Below are 24317 nucleotides of genomic sequence, written 5' to 3'. Positions count from 1 at the left end.
TGCTTCGAGAAAATGATTTCTTAGAAGAAATTAGAGTGAGCTGTTCCCTGTATCTGTAATTCTTTTCATGCAAATATGTAAGGAAAACCAGTCTTTTAGCCTTTATTTTTATACTAATATACTTAGGTCAAAGTGGGTCGTTCCCAGCATTAAAAAAAAAAAAAAGGGTTGGAAGCAGGGGAAGTGGTTTACTTTTTGTTTTTGGTGAGGGGTAGGCTATTTCTTTCTTTTCTTTTTATTTTGAGGGGACAATCTTCTGTCTTTATCTCCTCTTTCTCATTGTGCTTTTCTGGACCTTCCATCATGCTTCCTACCATGGAATTGTCCTGGGTAGGGGGGAGCTGATTAGAGCTCAGCCTGTATGTTTTTTGGTAGATGCTATACTTTAATAAATAGTAAATACACTCATTGCTCTGTCTTCTAAAGAACGTTTGTTTTTTTAGGGTCTTTGTGCATTCATCTGGGGGGAAAAAAAAGCAACCAAATCTGCTTTATTCAAATTCCAAATTCTAGGGGAGCAGATTGTCACAGAATATACAGAGATGAACTTCCAAAAATAAAAATGGATGAAGGAATCATAGGTATTTATCATGAATGCTAGAAACATTAGGGCTTGGGAGTCATAAATGGGCATCATGCTTTATAACAATTTGTCAATTATTTCCTAATTTTTCTTTATGGAAAAGATCATATGAATATTCAAGTTCAGCCCTTGTCTCCTGTGTTGATCCCAGAGACATGAGGATGTTTCATTCTCGGTGTCAGATCAAAAGTGAAAATTATCACAAAACTAGAGAGTGCCCAATCCTAACCACTAGACTACCAGGGAGTGACTATTATCACAAAACTAGAGATAGCTCATGTAAATGTCCACATTGTTTAATAGTTGGTTTTACATCCAAGGCACGGTTCTTTCTTTTTAAATGTAATATCAGGGGCGCCTGGGTGGCGCAGTCGGTTAAGCGTCCGACTTCAGCCAGGTCACGATCTCGCGGTCCGTGAGTTCGAGCCCCGCGTCAGGCTCTGGGCTGATGGCTCAGAGCCTGGAGCCTGTTTCCGATTCTGTGTCTCCCTCTCTCTCTGCCCCTCCCCCGTTCATGCTCTGTCTCTCTCTGTCCCAAAAATAAATAAACGTCGAAAAAAAAATTATAAAAAAAATGTAATATCAGAGCCGTGCAGAAAATATAGGGAAAGAATCCACCTTTTAAGTAAAAATGTCTTTGCTTTGCCTGGCTGGTCAGTCTCCATATCAGTAATGGCTTACCACTGTTGACTGGTATCGTGCACTGAGAAATGTTTTCTTTTAAATACGGTGTATTTTATTTCTGAATCTTCTGCTGGTAGCAGTCTTTGAGCAAACATGGCATTTGTAATGTTGATGGTTGATGTCAAAGTACAGTGTATCTGAAGTTTAATTTTTCATTAGTTTTATAAGGCATTTAACATATTGATTGAAGTCACTCAAAATTGATTCTTAAAAGAGAGATCGTTTCTGTATTTATAATTGCAACCTCATGCATGCTTTATGAATTTCAGCTCCAACCCTTGGTTAAGTGGTTATCAAAGGTGGTTATCATCATTTACAATATGAGGAATCCAAGAGATGGAGACCTTGTTGACTTGCACTGAGACAGCATGGCCTCTGGGCTGTCACGTGTATTCTTCTCTTTTTGGCTGCAGTACCCAAGGCATCTCTCTCTGTCAGAAATATAATCATCAAGTATCCTGGTATGGATCAAGATCTCTCTGTAGGAACCTTTGGGATCCATCCTGAAATGAGGTCTCAAGAGGTACAAGACACAGTTCTATTTGGTCTTGACTTGTGTGTGGGTCTGAGCAAGTTACTAACTTTAGGAGCATACTTCTTATGAAGAAGTCTGGTGATCAAAACGACGATCTTAAGATCTTTGCCGTAAGAGAAATTCATCCACACCACCAGCCTCCAGAGCCCAGGACGTTGTCTCTACTCTCATTTCATGCACTAAGGGTTCTTGGTTCCAGGCCCTCTTGCTGACTCCCAGTTTCCATAGTTTGGCACCCATTAAACATTGTACAAAACTTCTTGCTACCATGTACAAATTTTCTGACACACCTTACAATAATGATGATTATTACCTAGCACATAATCATACAACACATAAATACATATATAATAAATTACCATTACAATTGTTATCACTAACATTGTAGCAGCTAACTTTATTTTTTTTATTTTCATTTATTTTAGAGAGAGTTGGGGACAGGGATGGAGGGACAAAAAGAATCTTAAGCAGGCTCCACACTCAGCTCAGAGCCTGACGCGGGGCTTGATCCCAAGACCCTGGGATCATGACCCGAGCTGAAATCAAGAGTCAGATGCTCAACCAACTGAGCCACCCAGGCGCCCCAGCAGCAGCTAACTTTAGACAGTACTTTCTATGTACCAGCCACTGTCCATGTTCTAAACGCTTACCTTTATTGACAATCTAATTCTTGTACAACCCTATGAGGAAAGTACTACTCAGGAAATTGAGGCACAGGGAGGTCACACAGCCACATACACGACAGAGGAGTAAGCAGAACCATGTGGCTTTACTCCCAAGTCTATGAAGAAGGGAGGCCGATGTGAAGAACTTAGGAATATTTTAGCTCCCGTGATACCAATTTTTAAAAAGTTCCTGCGTGGTACCAACCAGATATGGCATTATTTTATGTTCTCATTCTCTGTGTCCTCTGAGCTGCTCTCCAGCCACTAAGCCACGACTGTGGTTCCCCGAAGGGCATCTGGTCAGTTTCAGAACGGAGTCCCAACATGCGTGCCTTAAGCGGTGCAAACATATCTCACACCTGAGGATCCCGTGTCTCTGCGTGAAAATCTTGGGTGCTGATCGATAGGAGAAAATGTGGTAGAGAGCTTAAAATAGTCACATTCTCAAGTATGTTTATGTTGCTGTAAATTCAAGGCAGATGGATGAATTGTGAGAAGGAATAGAAGAGGAACAATCATTTGAAATAAGAGAATTGCAGGAAGGGCAATTCAGTAAAATCCTTCCTTCCATTTAAAAAAAAAAAGAAAAAAAAGTCATTCCTAATTATTGACGGTTTACCGTGATGTTACACTAGGTGCTCTACAAAAGCTGTCCACAGTTTACCCCAGTTTACAAATGAGGCAACTGAGACCCAGAGGAAGGAAATTGTCTGTGAGAGGCAAAGCTACACTTCAAACAGTTTTACCTGACTCCAAAGCCTGTGCTGTCTCTACAATACCTCATGGTCTTTCTGCCTCTAAAAGAGACAATGGTCCTAGTGGACCCAGAAAAGCAGTGGTATTAGGGGGCCTGTCAAGACGCAGTCCGGTAGAGTCCTGAGAAGTGTTGCCAGGAACAAAAGTCACTGGAAAAGTAGCAGAACGTTACAAAAAGGCCACAGGGGGACAACAATAATTGTACCTACAAGAAAAGAAAACGTACAGCCTCTTGCCTGAGCACAAATAGAAAGTGATGGTGAAAACTGAGGAAGGTAGTAAGTTTCTAATCTGTTCTCACATGCTTTTGACCATGTTCATGCTTTCCATTCATTACCACTCAGTGGCAGTGAGGTAAACTTTGTGCCACCAGATAGCACTGTCACACCCGGGTTTAGTGCATACATGTCACAGTGTGTTTGTTCCTTTTTCAGGCCGTTTCTGTGTTTCTCCTTTCTGTTACCGTGGCAGTATTAACGTTATTGATCTGGGTGGAACACAAGGGTGTTATCCATGTGTGGCACAGGTTAGATTTATTAAAAAATCTATTTAGGGGCGCCTGGGTGTCTCAGTCGGTTAAGTGTCCGACTTCGGCTCAGGTCATGATCTAGCAGTCAGCGGGTTCGAGGCCCACGTCAGATTCTGTGTCTCCCTGTCTCTCTGCCCCTCCCCTGCTCATGCTCTGTCTCTGTCTCTCTCAAAAATAGCTAAACATCAATATATAAACGTATATATATTTTTTCTTTGTCGGTCACCCAATATAGAGGGCTCTACTTAATGCAATCATAAAGAGGTACAATTTTTTTTCCCACAAAGTGCATGCTTTCTTATTGCAAACACCAAGTTTGTGCAGTGAACTCTCAGCTGCATAGGAGGGTCTCTAGGATTGGCAGTAGACGTTGGTCAGTTTTCCCCGAGGCTACAGCTGAGAGTGGGATCGGTACGGTGTCAGGAACGGTATATCCGAGCACACTTAACTAGCAATGTGACTGGTCGTCATTGTAAAGCCCGGAAATTTCCTCTTGTCTGAAGGTTGACGCAGCCCAGTCTTGAGAAACACCTAACTGAACATCTGAACACAGATGAAAGATGATTCTGAGGAGGACCATCCCTCCCTCCATTTCCACAAGCATGTCCAGTGGGGGTGAAGGGCGCACATCCATTGTTGAGTCAAGGGGAGAAGTTCGGGGGTCACTTTCCTTCCAACATGTCACCGTCACAGATAAGCTCCCAGTTTCCAGCCTCCCTGGGGAGTTTCCCTGCTGTTTCCTAATGGTGTGCGGTCCCCCCAGCAACTTCCTGCTGTATCTCTCAGGCGGTTGAAGTCATTGACCCCTTAGCCTCGGCCTTCCAAGCTCACCTGAGGGGAACCACAGTTCCCAGCAAGGCGCTGCCTGTTGTATCTTATTGCTTAATTATTCTACCTATTTAATGCCACTTAGAACATTGTCAGCTGTTGAGAAAGGGTAATTATCACTAGTCAAATGAAAAACACTTTTTTGGCTGCCTTACGGATACACATTTTACTGGTACCTTGATACATAATGAAGCCTGATAGCAAAACTTTTGCTTGTCTCTTCTTCAAGCCACAGCTGTTTCCCTGCTAAATTCATCCCATCTGTCTTCCCTTCCGTAAAGCTGTAGGCAGTATAGCATAAGTACAGAAGCAGTTCAGTGCTATTTTGGATAAACATAGCTGAAATTTGAATCTTTGCCATTTGCGATGCACACATTTTGTTTTACTGCTGTAAAGAGAGCTGTCAAAATACAACTACATGGATAATTTACTAAAATACAGTCAAATATAAGGTTGATCAAAAAGAAAGTGCACTGGGTCAGCCTGCCTGTTCCCAGCTCTGCCTGTTCCCTGCTCTGAAAGGTGGCCCCGCCTCGCGATCCCATGAATGCTGCTTGGGGAAGGCGGCAACTTTGCGGTCTTTGTTTTAATCCCGCGGCGTGGTCTCAGGAGTCAGCAGTTCCTTCAAACTGTCTGTGGCATGACTAGCAGAGTCCTTGAGAGGCTCTAGAAGTCCATTTTCTTAGTCTCCAAAAAATTTGCATCGATGGGAAACATTTTTTTCTTTCTTGGCACATCCAGTCAGATTTGAACTACATTAGCATTCTGCTGTGTTGTGAAACGGATTGCATCGAAACCTTTGTTACCAGTCAGGCAGTACATTTTATTTCCGTATTACTCTCTTTCAGGGTTATTGGTACAGATGAGTGTACTGTCGTATCTTGTTGGTTCATCAGTAACTCACATTGCTTTAGAGTCAATGGAGAGGTTTTCTTCAATGAAGTCCTTTCTGAATTCTAAGACCGCTCACCTGCACCTGGGCCCTCCCCTTGCACGCTGATCTACTGCTTTCCTTACCCATGTGCCAAGGTCTTTCTGGAGGTGCTGAGGGGTGGGGCCAGTATCTAATCTACTTGGGTAGCCGCCGTGGCCAGAGCTCATAAAATGTAGTTGGAAGTCTGTTTAAACAAAGCTTACCGAATCGCGTCACGTTGATGCCGTCATGAGTGAGTCCTCGAGCAGAGATTTAACTTGCCTCCACTCCACCACTGAGGTTCCTCTCCCAGCACTTTCCCAGAAGCGTCTTTGCGAAATTCCCCCAGATAGGGATCCCGTCGACAACTACATGCAACACCCTGGGAGTGACATCTTCTCTGTCTTGTCCTCCACCATTTCCCAGCAGCCGGTAGGGAGCACGTTGTAGGTGTTTGGTAAATACTTGCCGGGACAGGTGAATGTTGTGGTATTTTCTTCACGTTGCATTGAAGTCCCTGCCTCTCAGTCACTGGAAAACACCAGCACCAACAGCGTGTATGGCACTTAAACAGCTTTAGCAAGATCATATGCTGCATCTCCAGCTGCTGCCAGTGAAATTGTTTTCCTAGAAAGTCCCCAAGGCCTTCTCTACACTGAGGCATTGCCCTCTTTTTTATCTAGTTTTCTTTTAGCAAAAAAAAAAAAAAAAAAAAAAAAAGAAGAAGAAGTCCATATTCTTCAGAAGCAAAAGCAATATGACCTCCACAAATGTAACTAATTCTCTACTCCAGCTGAAGGTGGAGATGGAAGCTTTTGCCAGTGGTTCCTTGAAAGCCATCTCTATAAAAAGGGTGATGTGACTGTGATGCCATCTGATTTCAGGCCAGTCGGTGCTTTATAAGCACGGTCTGTGATGCTGTCATTACAAATCCTATTTTCCCTGGGGCACCTGGGTGGCTCAGTTGGATGAGCGTTCCACTTTGGCTCAGGTCACGATCTCACAGTTCATGAGTTCGAGTCCCGCATCGGGCTCTGTGCTGATGGCTCGGAGCCTGGAGCCCGCTTTGGGTTCTGTACCTCCCTCTCTCTCTTCCCCTCCCCCACCACTTACACTTTGTCTGTCTCTCTCTCTCAAAAATAAATAAATAAACACTTTTAAAAAATCCTTCTTTCCTTCAATACCTGCCTATGTCAGGTCCTGTGCCAAACATTGTGGCTGCCCGTGAGAACCATCCCCTGCTCACAAAGGGCTGACCTTTCTTCCTGTAGACAGTTCTGATGCACTGTGATCAGAGCGATGATGTGGAACACGGGAGAAGGAACATATAGGAGGAGATCAGATAGGGCTTTGTAGAAGGTGATTCTTGACTCTGAAGGAGAGCTGGGGATATGCAGAGAGTAAAAAAAGGCACTCTTTCTAATAATATTCTTTGTTTTCCACACTTTGGAAGATCGGTTTAGACTTAAAACCCAACATGAGAAGCAGCACATGACTTCTGTCTGACCTCCCTTGTATTCCCAATGTCGAGGCATGTTCTATGTCTTGTCCCTCCTGGTGGCTCAGTCAGCTAGCCTGAAGTGTTTCTGTTGGCTGTCCAGCTCAAGACCATCCTGACTCAAGGACTTCTTATGATGCCTGTATGGCACGATCCAATCACAGTACAGGTCTCTGTGCAGATTTTTATCTTGGGAGGGAGAAAATAATACACATAACACAAGATGTTCTCTAGGGTAACATTACTCATTTAACTCAGCATATGATGAGTTCTGTGAGTTTTTCAGTAATTCATTGACACCTTCTCCCCATCTTTATGATAATTCTGAAGCCTATGCTTTTGACTCCATTCTCATGGGAAGGACTCTCGGCCATCTGTGATGGGAAAGAAAACAAGACCATTCTGCCACATGGGCACATGCCCACACAGGATATTTAAAAAGCAACGTCTCCGGGAAATACCTGTCCATGTAATCAATCTGAACTCTCAGTGTTCCTATGAGCGCCAGCAGGTGTAGATGGCTATTGTCTGGAGAGAAGGCTGGAAATAACCCTTTATTCAGAACCCTGTAAAGAAAGTTGGGTTGCCACGGTCAGATCCTCTTGACCCTACATTGCTGACAAGGTCGGAGAAAATGCTATTCCTAGAGGGGAACGGAAGTGGCTATCAAGGGTTAACCTGGCCCTGATTGACACTTGATCTTCAGAGTAGTATTTATTTTTAGACACTTCAGTATAAAGCATGTGGTACTGGTACTTAAAAGAATTTTTTTTTTTTTTCCGAACGTTGCACGCTTAGGCTTTTCCATCCTACTAACTGCTTACAGGGAGCTTGCCCAGTTCCTCCCATTCTCTGGGATGGGTTGGTCGCATGTTGTGAATTTTAACATTTGCATCTGGCTCTTTATTTTCACGAGGGGGTCACAACCTAGCGATTTCGTCTTGTGCTCAAGTAAATGACGACACGCACTGAGTGGATTCACCTAGCTAGAATTTGATCTGAATGGGACAGACCAACAGATAGTTGTCAGACACTGTCCTTAACAGTTCCCTGCACCAGTAAGCCTGCTACCACTTAGTTAACTGAGATGCCAGGGAATTCCAAAAAAAAAAAAAAAAATCTAATTAATACACATTATTAAACATATTTACACACACTGAACTATTTAAACCAGTAATGCTGGAATAAAGACAAAATAATACTGTGTATTTACATAACACCATAACACCTTTCACTAGGAAACTCTCAAGTCTTCACTAACTTACTATGCCGCACTGCACCCCACGAGGTATGTCGGAAGTAAAGGTAGAACGGTACCAAGTGCTAACAAGAGGAGGGAAGCACACGTCTTGTGTAGGGTGATAGAGACTCCTGAGTGGCCCCAGAGCATTCAAGTTCAGGTCACCCGTGGTAAGGTAGCATCACAAGATTATGGATTTTAGTTTCCTTCTTTATGGTGTTGCTTTTGTTGTGTTTCCCATCTAGCCTGAAGCCTGTGCTGTACTTGAATTGACTGGAGGGATGAGCAGAAAGGACTGAGGCAAGCCTACCCTTGACCTTGACAGTGCCCCCTAACCTGGTCACTTGGTCTGTTGTGTAACTTTCCCTAGACCCTGCCAAATAGGATTTTCTTCATTTTTTCCCCTTAGTGGCAATTTTTTTTTACTTTTGTTTTTTTTAACGTTTATTTATTATTGAGAGACAGAGAGACACAGAGTGTGAGCAGGGGAGGGGTAGAGAGAGGGGGAGACACAGAATCCGAAGCAGGCTCCAGGCTCTGAGCTGTCAGCACAGAGCCTGATGCAGGGCTCGAACTCAACAAACCGCGAGATCATGACCTGAGCCGAAGTCAGTTGCCTAACCAACTGAGCCACCCAGGTGCCCCAATTTTTTTTTTTTTTTTTTTTTTAATCAGAGTATGACAGACTATGACAGCATTCCAGAAATGCCTCAAGGCAGCCAGACACATGCTAGTCAGTGAGAAAGGTGTTGGTGAGCCCTGGTCTCCTCTGGAAGGGTCAGGGCTGATGCCATTTCCAGCACCTCCCATAACAGGACTGGCCCAGCACAGCAAGCACAGAGAACATTCCAGGACTTCTGGGGAGCACCTGGGGCAGACCCAGAGCTGGATGCAGTCGAGAACCCATGTGAACACAAGAATATAAACAGACCAACGGGAATAGTGAACTATGCATTTAGATTTTTAAATAGCATACATTAACATCTTGGAATGAATTTTGCATTTAATATTCCATTGCATTTCCAGAAAGTTTAGTGCTGGAATTTAGTATTCATTTGGTTATGCTACACAGTGAATTTATTCACCTGCTCCTTTGAGGAAAAAGAGGAACTTTCTCTCGAGAAGCCTTTCTCACAGGAAAGCCTTTATTTTGGCTTAACCTCTCAGATTTTTGGATAATTTAGGTGTCACAGATAAACCCATGATAAGATAGCTTTCAGACACTATAATTTAAGTGTCTCTGAAATGTAATAAATAGAGCTTTGTCTGGGTTTGGAGAAATAATGTTTTCTTCCCAAACAGCTGTTCATTTGTATTAACAATTTTCTCTCTCTGGAAAGGCAGTATTTCTGTTTTATATCCAATCTTGTCTCCTTTCTATCACGTTAGCTGTGTTCCCTCCATTGTGGCAGTGTTTTTAATATCCCTGAGTACCGTGGGCTGATGACAAAGCTGACCTCAGGGGCTTCCAGAAGAGAAGCTACTACTTGTTTTTCCCTAGCTTATTTCTGGTCAGACTGTCCCTGTATATCTTACTGGGGCTGGCTGATTTCAGTGCCTTTTCATTTTGTCTGAGACCATTTGGAGAAGGCATTTAAACACCAAATGCAGGATGCACAAATCTATACAAATCTATGCCCCCTTCTTCGGTTGGCAAAGCCAAAGGTCTTTGGTTGTTCATTTTGAGGCCCCTAATTAGCACCCAAAGAGGCAATTTCTGAGGCTGTGATGAAGATAGTCATAGCAAGCTGTGAGGTCTGGCCACAGGAGCTACTGAAATATATTAGATACTGGCCCTCCCCTCAAAGAGGTCACGGCCAATGGGCCTACACTAGACCTTTGCACACGGGAGAAAGAAAGCAGAGAATCATGGGAGTGAGAACACGAATATAAAATAAAGTTTCCTAACAATCTTGTGAGATGGACAGGTGGGACATGTATGGTAAAAATTACATTTTACTTTGAAGTCATCTGGTTAGAGAGAGGCTAAATATCACCAAACTCCCATGGCTGGTAGGCTGAGAATCAGACCCTTTCCTACTTAATGTCTCTGAGAGTCATCATAAGGAAGGGTAGTTAAGAACGTGCCTTCTGAACCCAGATGGCACGGCTTCAAATACCTGCTCTGCCCTCTTCTGTGCTGTGTGATTTGGGACGAGCTACTGAACGTGGGCCTAAACATCTCCATCCATAAAATTATGACAGTTGTGTTACGTATCTCATGGGGTTAAGAGGATTGCACGAATTATTACACAAATGTTCAGAGCAGTGCCTAGCACACAGCAAGGACTCAATAAACGTTAGCTATGTGCATTGCCACAGCGCTCAGCACAGGGAGCAACATGTACAACCTGTAATCAGAGCTCGTGAACATTAAATAGGTCTTCCCTACACCTTTAGCGAAGTTAGAATGAAACAGGTTTTTGTTCTCGTGCTATAACCCAGGACTACTGTAGCCCTTGCAATTAATGAAGGACACAACGTTCACAATGTCGGCCTCTGGGGAATACTGTCAGGGGGACGGACGGTTAATAATCAGGTCTCCACCCCTGACAGATCAGAAGTGCCGCCTCATAACGATGCATTCCAGAATACTCTAGAGAGGCCTTTGAGACTTATCTCCTTTAAGTTTGAAAGCGTGGGGGCACTTGGTGCTTATACAGCGCTAACTTCCAAGTAACACATCTCTGTTCACAGTCTATTATGCTCAGACCCTCCTGGAAACTGCTTTTGACTGTTGACTGGAAATGTGACCAAAGATTAATGAGTTTGGAAGCACTGAAGTGATAGAAAAGGTATTTGTTTGTCTGCTTGGCTGGTTGGTTAAAATCCTATTCTGTTTTGAAGTGAGTTGGAGTCAGCGGTGAAATTAGGAAGCTGGGGGACCCAGTGATTTTGGAAATCAGTCCAGGTCCAATCAGGTGAGGGGGATGTGAGGAGGGAGAGAGCAGAGGCCGGAGAAAAACCCACCCCAGATTACAGCCCCCAGATCCCACTGGCCCAGAAGCCAGAGGAGAGTCTCGGGGACACCTCGGGGCTTTGTGTGTGGGGGGGAGCTGTCTGCTTGGGCACATATGTGCACCAAACCTCCCTTTGCTCCATGCCAGCATCTGATCAGCAGCCTCCAAATGTTCTAGCATCCCCAGCAGATCATTTTGATTCAGAAGCCTTCTATTGACAGTTAACTTTTATTGAAAGACTATTGTCTTGATAAGAAATTCCTGACAACTTCAGTGATGTTGGATTCCAAGTATATAATGACAGCTCTGATGGTGTGTGTTTGTGTGTGTGATGCATTCAAATGCTCTAAGGAAAACTGCTCTAATTTTTCACTACCCTGGAGGGGGCACCCAGCATTCAGGCTCTGTGCAAGTGCACATAAACACACGTGATACTTGAACCACGGACCCTATAGAATTTACTAGCATACATGGAAATTTGGTGAGGACAAAGTTGTTTTTTGTTTTGTTTTGTTTTGTTTTGTTTTGCTAGGAGACTGTCTTGTCAAACGTCCAGTAGCTTTTAGTTAAGTTCCACCCAAGGACAATGTGGTATGGACAAAGGAGCACCAGATCTTAAACAGAGAAATCTGGCTTTCAGTCCTGTCTTCGCTATTTTATAGCTGCCGTGAAGATCATGGGTTTAGATGACAGACCTGGGATTGTGTTCTAGCTCTCCACTTACTACGTGAATAAGGCAAGATATCGGGGGCATCTCTGGGCCTCACTTTCTTGTCTATAAAATGAGGATCACAATAGTAGCCATAATACCTTCTTGAAAAGGTTGCTAATAATGACTTACAAATAACTGGAAAAACACTTAGCACAGTCACTGCACATAGAAGAGTCTCAATTAATAATAATAATAATAATAATAATACCTCATACTGTTTATTGCTTTAGTTATGTTATTATGGAATCTTAATTGCCTCGTTCATTTGAAAGAAGCAGCACTTCGTATATTCGGGGCCGTTTTCAGAGTTAGGTGAGCTCGTGTATGTGGAAGCACTGTGCATATGCTCTGAAGTACTTTTTTAATGTTTATTTATTTGTTTTGAGAGAGAAAGCCAGCATGAGCGGGGGAGGGGCAAAAAGAGAGGGGGAGAGAGAGAGAACCCCAAGCAGAGAATCCTGACACGGGGCTCCATCCCACGACGGTGAGATCATGACCTGAGCCGAAATCAAGGGTCAGACACTCACCTGACTGAGCCCCCCAGGCGCCCCTGAAACACTTTATTAAAAATAATAATGATGATGATGATTGTACTGTCACTTAGTGAGGATCTCTAAGGGCCAGGCATTTTACATGCTGTCTCTAACTCTCCAAGTAGTCCTGGGAGGTAGTAGAATCATTTTATATTGGAAATGAAACAGGCTTAGAAGAATTTGCCTGGGACCGTGCTGAGATTTCAACGTAGGTTTTTTTCTTTTAATTCAAAGTCTACATAGCTGCATCTCAATGGTAACAAAACAATTGTTAATAATAGGTTATTGTTCCTGTTGATAACAGAATCAGGATCCCGGCATCTAGTCTGTGTAATCATCGAGTAGTATAACCTGCACTGCATGTATTTTATATTAAAACATATGATTTTTATATTTACCTGGCAAGGGAGATACCATGATCAGCGAAGGTGGTTTTCCCAGGGCGAGGCTTATCCGTTGCACTCCGGATGTGTTGACCCCTGTGATTTCCCCAAATGTGGGAAACTTGACTGCACAATTTGTGGTAGTGGGTGACTGCATTCACGCTTTCCCCTGGGGGGGGGGACAAATGTATGAATTTGACAAGATGCATTGAACACATACTCACAGACTTACGTGTGTATCCACCCATGAAGCCCGAGGCTATGGAGGAAGTTTCAGAAAGGAGGAACCTGTCGGCAAGATCTAGGCAGTGGCCTTGTGGTTGGAAAACACGTGCTATCCCCACATCCCCAAGGGGAATCATTTGAAGGGCATACTTTTTGAATGGCTAAGTTCTGATACTTTCATTATAATATTCAATGCTTTCTTAGTCACTGCTCATGTTTTTGCATTTCAGTTACATGAATTTTCATTCACATTGTAGATTACAAGTAAATGGAATTTACAGTTTGGTGCCCCCGTCAGCATACTAATTTGAACTAGTTTATTGCTCACCAGCTGACAGTGGTCTGCTCAGGTGGGCAGCCTGGAACCCAGGCATATCCTGAGGGGACGTGTCTGTGCAGAAGTGTCCCTGAACACCTGGAGCCTACTGGACTTCATGAGATCTGCATGGCTTTGGCAGTTACTTTTTTTTTTTTTTTAATTTTTTAATGTTTATTTATTTTTGAGAGAGAGCAAGAGACAGAGAGACAGAGCACTAGTGGGGGAGGGACAGAGAGAGAGGGAGATGCAGAATCTGAAGCAGGCTCCAGGCCCCAAGCTGTCAGCACAGAGCCCGACACAGGGCTCGAACCTACGAACCATGAGATCATGGCCTGAGCCAAAGTCAGATGCCTAATCAACTGAGCCACCCAGGCTCCCTGGGGTTCAGCAATTCCTCACTGCAGGTTTGCTGAAGTTTTGCTTCTTTTTCTTTTTCTTTTTTTTTTTTTTTTGCTAACCCTTTCTAAGCCTCAGTCTCCACAATCTATTAAATCAAAATAACAGTGCCTGACTACTTAGAGTTTCCAAGCAGATAGATAAAGGGATATTTCATTTAACGTGCTCAGCACTTAACACGGCATCTTTTTCCACCCTCCTTTGACTTCTGAAAGAAAAAAAAAAGGGTCTACTTTTGCAACAATGGAATGTTCGGTTTGCTTTTTTTACCATCCCTCATTTGCACGGACTTGGAAAACCATGCGTGGTCAACCAACACATGGATCAAACAAATTTACAAGGAGATCAGAAACGGCTTTTCACCTGTGACTGAGTGGTGCCGCCGGTGGGGGTGTCCCATCTGCAAGAGGGCTCTCTGCACCAGTCTGAAGGGAATATCCCAGCTGTCCCTATGTTACAGAGGCTAGACCAACTGCCCCTCACCCCTACTCTGCAGATTTTTGCTCCTGAAGCTGAGTGCCCTGGCCTCGATCACTCACATGTGTCTGCCAGGTTTAACTTTTAGTTTGTCTAAAAGTTAGTCTTTCTGATTCCTGACCTGATGAAATATTTTAGAATATTTTCCCAGTCCCGCTCCCCTCCCCCGTCCCCCAGCGCTCTAAGTTACAAATGGCCAGATTTCAGTCATCAGGAGAGTCGAATGTATTATTTTTTTGCAGCCTGTCTTTCTGGGGGCCGGATTCCAAGGAGGCAGCCCGTGGGCTCACAGGCCAGGAGAGCCAGGATTTCAACAGCGTCAACAATCTTTGCTCATCATACGGAAAAGCAGTGTGTCAGTGCCGGCTCATTAGCATACAGCCGCGCCGTGCTTGCTAACAAAGCAGGCTCTGGGTATCTGCTGGTTTCTCAGATTGTCCGTCTTCCTTGACCAAAAAGAAGAGGAGAGATAGCTTCAGGCAAGGGTGCCGTCCCTCTCCCGTGGCCAGAAAGCCTCCCAAGGATTCCCAGAGGGAGAGCTTTGAAGTGGTTTTCAAGTAATCAAGCTCTTGGAAAAAGGAGACCAGCCACCCTTTGTTTTTCTAATCTTGTTCTGAATCACGACAGGCAAATAAATCGCCATGTTGTCGAGTTAAAAATGAGCGAGCCCCGAATAATTCCCGATCATCCCTTTAACAGTTCTGTTTAGTTAGCAGGCTTCAAAAGAAAGAACTATATATGGGCAGAGGTACGCCTGCGTGCCCCGCGCGGTCTGTCTCCCGATCCCTCTTTTGTTAGGGGGATGGAGGGGAAGGAGAAACTTACAAGCAGATGTGCTGCTAGATCTACAGGCTTCTGCCAACCATATGGCATCTTAAAGAAAGATGGTTGGAGCGTCTGGATTAGCAAAGAGTCGGGATGGGAAGCCATGTGTCGTGTTGGTACAGGCAGTTGTTTGAGCTCTCTCTAAATGGCTTCAGGAGATTGTGTAATGGAACAAATGGTCCTGGGAGCCCGGGAACAGCCTTGCCGCTGCTGGATAGGCAGTCGGCCCTCGGGCGGGAGCTGTTTCCCTTTTTCCTCCCCCCCCCCTTGTGGCCTCTCCTTCTTTTAGTGTTCTTCCAACTCCGAGAATGGACTCAGAACTTTTCCACTTAGAATTTCGCTCTGGGCTCTCCCCGCCTGGATGTGTGCCTGAACTCTCTCCTCTCCCTTGAACCTGGAAGTGAACGCTGGGGTCCTGATCCAGGTCCCCTCCTAGGGTCCCTGCAGGGGTCCGGGCCGACAGAGGCCTTTCCCAGCTCCCCGGGAGGTGTTCTCCCACCACAACTTCCAGAAACCCCAAGAGATGAAAAATCTTTAATCCCTTAATGGGTCAGCTCAGAGTTTTATGTGGTCCCAGGTGTTGACCACCTAAGAGACGTGCGTGCCCCTTCACCATTTTGGATCTCATGTGTGCCACTTAAAAACAAATTGTACTAATTCCATAGCAGTGAATTCTTTGGTCTTTTGGGTCATGCATGCCATTAACTGAGCAGGACTCCACTCCCTGATACGAAATGCAAATATAAGTTCAAGACTTGAGACACTGCGATACTGGCACCGTGTGGGCAGTATTTCATCTGGGGTCACGTTCTCTGTCCGTTCTTGTTTTGAGAAACTGAGGCAGAAGGGACACCTTCCAGCCAGAGCAAATCTTTGGAGCTGTTCTCTTGGCCAAGCTCTCTGGACACTTCAGCTGCGTTCTGGGGCAAACAGATCTTTCTTTGTGGCCAGTTCAGGGCCACTGCATATACGACGCAATGCCTTTCGCTGCTAGCAAGTTGGGTCGGCCTCCTCAAGGGAATGGGTGACCCACCCCCAGGCGCCATGATGTATCAGATGCCCTGATGTATCATGCATTGCGGTCCACGGGAGGCGAGATGAGTAGCTGAGGCAGTGAAAGAACTGGCTGATTTATCTGACCACGTTATCAAAGCAGCAGCCAGTTGGGTCCGTGGGAGTCTCTTGTGGGTGCCTGGTTTGTGCTGCGTGCCATGGGAGCAGAGAGCACTGAACAGCAGCATCTCCTTTAGGGTTTGAGCTCCCCCCCCCCATTCCCCCCCCCCCCCCATCACAGGCAGCGAGCCCAACTGCCCCAGAGAATGGGAGCAAATAAGAAGTGAGAGCCCAGGTTAAAAGTGAATAACCTCCCCCCCACCTCAAGAAATGAAACGTAGAGCATGTGCAGGACTGGGCTGCAGTGGGAAGGAAGAAAACAGCGTCCCAAAATCTGAATATGTCTTCAAACTGTCATTGTTTTTATGTACTTGTGGCTGAGGCAGATGATTTTCACTGTCTGACACAAGGTCATCTGAGAATCACTTGGAGATCATTACCAATTTCTTTCATAAATAACTCTTTTCTGCAAGGATACCAATGTCACCCAGTTATTTCAGATGAGGTGCTATTTCATTTTTGTGAATTCTTTGTATTAAAAAATTATTCGTGGGGCGCCTGAGTAGCTCAGTCAGTTGAGCATCCGACTCCCTCTCAGGTCATGATCTCACGGTTTCGTGAGTTCAAGCCCAGCATCGGGCTCTGTGCTGACATGACAGCTGGGTATCTGGAGCCTGCTTTGGATTCTGTGTCCCTCTCTCTGTCCCTCCCCTGCTCGCTCTCCCTTTGTCTCTCTCAAAAATAAACATTAAAAATTTTCAAAAACAATTATTTATATCTCATAGACACAGGTTAAAAACACATTACTTTGACCCCCACCCCCAGGGCTCATTTCATGCTGAACATGGGGCGGAGGTGGGGGGCCGTGGGGGAAGCATAATTTTGATTGTTATCTCCCAATTGGAAGAAATTACCACTTTAATCCTTTATTCCATCCAAGTGTACATGGTCCCAAATTTGTCAGCATTAGAATTTCTTGAAACAATGCAATTAAACTGCAACATATTTCCTAACATTCTTAATTAAGACAGTAACTGAAAAATGTAGATTAACAGAAGTTACTGTTTTTATCAACACATTTTCTTTCTTTCCCGCCACCATCACATCCCCCTCCCCCATCCCTTTTTCTTTTTTTTTTCTTTTTTTTTTTTTTTTTTTTTGCTTTAAATGTCTGATGTCAGTTTCGTCCACATGTACATTATGCACATGGCACCGAAGAAACAAAGTAAAAAATTCTCTTTTAATTCTGAGCTGCATGCCCAACGCCACATGCACTGTCTGTTACATGTCGCTTCTTATGAGGTTCATGCTGGGAGTTTCTTTTTAAAGGCAAAGTGTTTCTGAAGGAAAGAGTTCAGGTTGCGCAGATTGTGTTAGAAAAACCTCACTCTCTCCGAGTGGAATTAATATACTGATTGTTCCGTGCAGGCTCAAACTGGCAATGTGTGCAAAAGTTCAAGAGTATCTGGGAGTGGAAATATGGAGGAGAATTTGAGAGAGTGAGCGCACACAAAGAGATGGGAAGTGTTGTTGGAAAGTGAAATCAATGGTAACTTTGTAAGCAGGCAGAGGGAATGTAAGTATGAACAACTGTGCAGTAAAGGGTCCTCAGGCTTAGAACATTTGTGCGGAATCAGAAAGCCCTGATTCTCATGGCACATTTTAGGATAGGTCATGAAAACCAGTTGGGTTATTGGAGGACAATGGGGGCGCGGATAAAGCGCTGTCACACCCAGCACCTTTTAACTCGCATTTCTTTGAGGTCTTCAGGTGTTGGGCCCTTTCAATTGGGTCACAAGAGAAGCTTAATCACTAACCCAGAAACCGAAGCGGGCCGTAATGTTGCTTCCGCCTGTCAGCCAATATTTTTTTCCTGGTTGGTTAAAATCTTGAGTGTCCAGGATGATCCACAAACGGTGAACGTTTGGCTTACACGTAAGGAATTAAAAGGTAAGAAAAGCCAGTAACAATCACGCGGCACCTTTCCCATCACAAGGAAACTTTTCCCGCACTGCTCCCCAGGGAGAAGGAGACGGGGACGGGAGCTTGGAGTTAATGAGCCTTTCGCCCACCTCCTTCTTCGACTGCCACGTCGGCTTAATCCTCGCCGTCCGCCACAGCCCGGAGCCCCGCGGGCCCCGCGGAGCCGCCCCGGCCGCCCGGCAGGTGCAGGCGCCTTCCCGGGACCCCCCTCCCGCGGGCAGCCGCGGCGCAGCCCAGAGGTCGGGGCGAGCGGCCGCGCGGCCCGGGGGTTGGGGCGGGGCGGGGGGGCGTCGGCGGGCGTCGGTGGGGGGCCGGAGCCGGGCGCCTCCCCGCCCGCCGCGGGAGGGGCCGCCCGCAGCCCCGGGCGCGCTCGGAGGCGGCCTGAGAGCAGGTGCAGGGGCGCGGCGGGCGCGCTCGGAAGTGGCCAGCGCGGCGGGAGGCGGGCTGCATCTCCGGGTCTCGTCCTGAGCGCGCACCACCGCTCCCCGCTCCCGTCGACGGGATTTTCACTGCAAGTCTGAGATGGAGCCTTTCATTGGCGGCATCTAGGAAAAGGGGGGGGGGGCGGGGAGGCGAGCTGGGGGGGAGACGACCACTACCTTCTGTTTGGCAGCTGCTCGTCTCTAAAGCAGGACACTGTCTCCGGGGATGGTTTAGGGCAGGTCCTCCCGTGGCCGTGAGCTCAGGTCAGGGCTTGGGAGGATGTCAGTATTGTGCGCCCACACCTCTCAAAATGCTGCTCTGCGGCCTGTGGGGAGAGACACTAGCAGGGTCCCCAGCCTCCCGTCACCGCCCCGCGCCGCGCCCCAGGCCCAGCTGTCGGTCCTGTAGCCCCTCACCGCCTATTGTCATCGCCTGGGAGGGTGTTACTGCCGCTGCATCACAACCACCAGGACCTGGCCTAGAGAGAGTAAATACTGGATGGATGATTTAGCATGCCTGGGGGTTCTTCTTAAAATCTGGGCACTGCTGCCCACAGGGGGTTCCTAGTCTACACAGCAGAAGCTCACCGGGCCTGGGGGCCGTGACCGGAACCTTGGTGGCGGTGCTGGGAGGGCTGGGAGGGCCTCGGCACCAACACTGAGCCCGCTGCTGGGGCCCTCACTTGGCCCGGGGGAGCAGCCTTCAGGAAGCCCGTCCTTCCCTCTCTCTTCTGTTCCTCTCATTCAGGAACTCTTAATTGAGGAAGGATGCCTCCTTCGCTCTGTTCTGAACACCGACCAAGTGCTGTAGAGACAGAGCCCCTGACCCTCTCCGCCACCCTGTAGTGACACCTCCCTGCTCTCTGAACCCAATCCTGGCTCCCCTGCTCTCTCAGGGACTGCACACCTTGGACACAGAGATGGCTTCTGCTTGGAGCACCCCAGGGCTGATCGATGACCGGAGGCAGTGGTGGCCTTCCCTCATCCAGAGCAGCCTTAACACGTCCTCTCTCCCTGCCGCCCACCTCAAGGCCACCGTGGTTTTCTGGGCTGCGTGGGGCACTTTGTTTACTTGTGCTCCTTTTAGAAAATAGAGGAAGGAGCATTGGAAGCCCAGTCCGGTTCTCTTGCCACTTTTAAGATTCAGAATTTCACAACCCAAACGTTAAAGTGTCGGTAATCGGTTCCTTCTGCCCCCCGCGACGGCGTGGAACTGGGCGAGGTTAGGACTCTTGTGCCGCCCGAGTTCCCCGGAAAGGAAGCGGGCAGGCCTCTGCCGGACCTTCGAGCTGGAAGAGCTCTGCCACCGTATTATCCCGACGCCCATCACTGTGTGGAGGACCCCCTTTTACTAAATGATTTATTACTCTTAGCAGAATTCCTTTGGCTGCAGATTTTATTTCTGAGTCACTCTGTTCAGCTCAATTGGTCGCCTTCAGTTACCGTGGCAACCAGCAGATGGGGTTCTTTGACAAGGGTCAGCAGGGAGGCTGCCTCAGTATAGACTATAGAGGGAAGAGGAGCTAAATAAAAAGCTTTCAGCACTGACAGTTCTGTAGCGGATGGCCAGGAGTACTTATCAAATTACTTGCATTAAAACCTAATTAAGATGTGTGCCAGTAAGGGTGCCGTAGTGATTGGACCTGGTTACTGAGCTGCTGTGGGCCCACTCTGACTCGATCACACCTCTGTGACCAATTTGCCGACCTCGAGGATGGTTGAACACGAAGAAGACAGAGGGCAAGCTCACTCCAGTGTGGATCTGCCACACTCCAGGACACTCAGACCCTCTGGGAGCGCCTGGGGGACCTCACTGGCCCCGAATCTTCGTGCTAACACCACACCGCTGCAGACACTCCGGAGGGCATCTGAACAGGCCCCTCGTGCATTCTCATAGTGCCACATCTGCTTTTAAGACCATACTTGGCTTTAGTTGCAAATAGTATTCGTCAAAATAAAACTGATCTCTTAGTTGTTCCAGATACAGGGTACTAAATAGACATGCTGTCTAAGCACAAAGGATCTTTTCTGTAGGGAGGAAAGGGACATTTTCCGGTCAGTTGACAAAATTAGAAATCAGTAGGTTAGATAAAGGTATTTTGTCACTGTTCCAAGTCAATGTAGTTGATGATATACTGTGGTACATGGGAGTGTCTTTATCATTAGGATTTACACACTGAGGTCTGGGTGCCCGCAAATTACTGTCAGATGGCTCTGAAAACAATAAACAATATACAGGGGCGCCTGGGTGGCGCAGTCGGTTAAGCGCCCGACTTCGGCTCAGGTCACGATCTCGCGGTCCGTGAGTTCAAGCCCCGCGTCAGGCTCTGTGCTGACAGCTCAGAGCCTGGAGCCTGTTTCCGATTCTGTGTCTCCCTCTTTCTCTGAGCCTCCCCTGTTCATGTCTCTCTCTCTCTCTCTCTCTCTCTCTCTCTCTGTCTCAAAAATAAATAAACGTTAAAAATTAAAAAAAAAATTAAAAAATAAATAAATAAAAAATATACATATCCATTGTGTGTGTGTGTGTGTGTGTGTGGAGAGAGAGAGGAGAATAATAAATGGGTTAAGTGATAACAGGTAAATTTGGATAAAGGGTATGCGGGTATTCTTTGTACTATTCTTACAACTTTTTGTAAGTATGATATTATTTTCTTTTTTTGATAGTATTTTCAAATAAAGTTTTGTTTTTATTTTTTATTTTTAGAAAAAATTTTCATGTTTATTTTTTTATTTTGTATTGAAAACATTTTTTTAATGTTTATTTATTTTTGAAGGAGAGAGAGAGAGAGAGAGACAGAGCCTGAGTGTGGGAGGGGCAGAGAGAGAGGGAGACACAGAATCCGAAGCAGGCTCCGGGCTCCGAGCTGTCGGCACAGAGCCCGACGCGGGGCTCGCACTCACCGACCGCGAGATCGTGACCTGAGCCGAAGTCAAGAGTCGGACTCTTACCCGACTGAGCCGCCAGGCGCCCCCCAAATAAATGCTGTCTAACCAGGGGATGCTTCCACTGAGGTTTAGGTAGAGGGTGCTAGGAGAGGCATCTGGGGTGCTCTGCTGGTGCTGCTAAATGGCCTCGCGCCGCATGTGGCCTGGACTCTCCTCTGCCGCAATCGTGACACCCGGCCGTCTTCATCCCTCCGTCCCGTTCTCTGTTGCACGGTGGGGCTGTGCTCCCCATGACTGCTTTTGCCTTAACGAGAGCGAGCTACAGGTGACCGTGGCTGGAGGCAAACAGTCTCCTAGGTTCTTTAGAGTTTAAGGTTCCTGACGCGTCGGCTCCTGCCCCTCCTGTTCCTGGTTGCAGGATCCTTTCTCCCTGCCAGGCCCTCCGAGGGGATCAGGAGCTCAGCCCGTGTCACATGGCACTTTCTCTCTCGGATGACAAGGCAGTGATGCAGCAGATGTTCTCAGTGTTCTGTGCCGAAGCTGAGGCTCATTTCCAGCCTGTCTTAAGCAGCTGGTCTGTGAGAGCGCCAGGTGACACCACCCGAGGCCTCGGGGGTGCGGCGGCCTGGGGAGCTGGCCCCCAGCAAGCTCCCCAAATGAGTCTCTGGAGCCCTGGGCCTCCCGCATCTGCGTCCTTCGTGCCAGCACCAGTCCGGACTAGGTTGGCATCCAGACTGAGGAGTCTGCAAACCGGTCGGGGACGAGATAACAGAAACGGGGCTTCGAAACTTTTAGGGCAATCGGTGCAGGAGTGTTTTTATTGTCTTTCGCAGAACTATCAGTCGGCAGCGGAGTGCAGTTAAAAAGGAACAAAAGCAAAGCCAGAACTGGCGATCCCCCTGAGCCGGGTGGAGGAGTACTGGCCCAGGGGCTCCCCCACCCCGGCCTCAGAGAATGACTGTGCCTCCAGCCCTCACTAGGTCCCCCAGTGGGTCACCTTTCTCAAGATCCTTGCCTAAAATCCTTTTTTTTTTTCTTTTTTAAGTATGAAATAGAAGGTCTTTTTCAAAATGATTCTGAAATGCTTCCAAGAACACTGGATTTGGAGTCAAGAGACATGGGTTTCCTTCTTAGATTTACTACACACAAGCTGTGTGACCACCGGCCACAGGTTCACCATAATGGGCTGGACTGGATGACCTCTGAGGTGCCCCTCAGCTCTCACATGACTTCATCAGGTGCTCCTTTTGCAGAGAAGAGCAGGGGTCTCTCCCTCAATCGCTGCCCCTAAGCAGCGCCTGCCCCCCGCCTACGCTGATTGGAAATTTAAGAGAATGAAAAATTAAAGGGGTGCAGGAACATAAATTTTCTTTGCTGGAAAGGTCAACTCTCCCCAGAATGGCACAATCTTTAGAATGAACGACTCAATTACGATCACTGTCGAACAGGTTGGATTCGGGCAAAGGAAATTAAAAGGCAGAGCAGCCATTGAAACTGCCTTCATGTTCTATGTGAGGATAACCGGCCGGAATGTGTTCCAGATGCCTAAGCACGTGGCTTATTCTCGCTGACACTGTATGACGTTAATGAGATGGGATTACGTAAACTGTGGCGAGCGATGTTCAGGCATTGGAGAAAAGCGTACAACTTTAAGTTAATATGGCTTATTCGCTGAAATTAACTCCCTGGAGCAAGTTTTTAGGGTAATTGGGCTTTCAAACTTTAACTTGGGCAACCCGTGTTATTAGGACTAGAGCGGACCGCAGGGTTTGAGGATGGGAACACAGTGAGATTGTACGGTCACAGCGCCATGGACGTGTGGAGCTGGAAGAGAAGGCTATCATCCTGCAGCCCCGTGGCTGCCAAACTTCCTTTCCAGAGGGTTAGGCTGTCAACATTTCAGGCTCAGTTGCAGCTCCTCAACTGGGCTGTTACAGGAGCAAAGCGGTCATAGACGATATGTGAAGGAGGAGAGTAGCTGGGTTTCAGTCAGTGTATTTCAGGGCTGAAAGTGAATGTCATGGAGCGTTCACATCAAAGTATTCTTTTTCTTTTTCTTTTTTTAAATTTGTCATTCGAAAATAGAAAAAGCATCCTTAGCTTGCAGATTGTGCAAAAACAGGCAGTGGTCCAGGGTGGGGTGTGGCCTGGGGGTGTGAAGTGTGCTGACCCCTGCTTCTAGCTTATTGTCTCATTTCACATGTGAGGAAACTGACACTCAATGTGACCACGTTGCTTTGCTTAACTTATGACTGACATCCAAGCCTGGGAGTGGACCATGATAGTTTTCGTTTGGACAGTTGGCTGTTTTGAGGATCAGAGTTGGAGCCAGGGGGAGAAATTTTTCTCCACCAGAACTCATGTTGTATGTGTGACTAGTATTGTGAATTATCTCATGCCAGTGGTTCTTACCCTTGAGAATGTACCAGAATCACCCAGAGGGCTTAGGAGAACATACACCGCTGGGCCCCACCGTCCCGGGAGTTGCTGATTCAGGAGGTCTGGAGTTACTGTTTTCTCAGTTTTAGAAATGGAGAACCTGAGGTTGACTGAGACCAAGCCTCTCGCCCCAGCAGAATAGGTAGTCCGTGGTAGGATTTTGAAGCCATGTCTGAACATCCAAGTACAGCTGGCACTCACGCATCTGTTCTGGGATCTTTTAAGTTAGTGGCGAATTTCGGTAGCATACTTCAAATTATTTACTGTGTATTTTATGCCCTTTCAAAGTTATTACATCTGAAGGCATGCTTATACTACAGACAAGACATTACAGGTCTCTTTGGTGTAAATAGTGTCCATTGGAAAGTAGTTTGTTCATTCTGATGTATTTACCCAGCACAGTCTATATGGCG

General features: G+C 46.5%; 1 protein-coding gene and 1 non-coding gene across 6 annotated transcripts in view; both read left to right on the top strand.

Moving 5' to 3' along the window:
* The window catches only part of SDCCAG8 (SHH signaling and ciliogenesis regulator SDCCAG8), a 249215-nt gene that overhangs the window by 206945 nt on the left and 17953 nt on the right, over positions 1–24317 (top strand). The gene's annotated exons all lie outside the window — the stretch shown is intronic.
* Positions 12827–12991, top strand: LOC125155899 (U1 spliceosomal RNA). Its single transcript, XR_007148415.1, has one exon. It is a non-coding gene; the product is annotated as a U1 spliceosomal RNA (small nuclear RNA).

This window comes from Prionailurus viverrinus, chromosome F1, assembly GCF_022837055.1.
Source record: "Prionailurus viverrinus isolate Anna chromosome F1, UM_Priviv_1.0, whole genome shotgun sequence".
Lineage (NCBI taxonomy): Eukaryota > Metazoa > Chordata > Mammalia > Carnivora > Felidae > Prionailurus > Prionailurus viverrinus.
The sequence above is the reverse complement of the archived record's forward strand: the minus strand, read 5'-3'. Positions and strand labels throughout refer to the sequence as shown.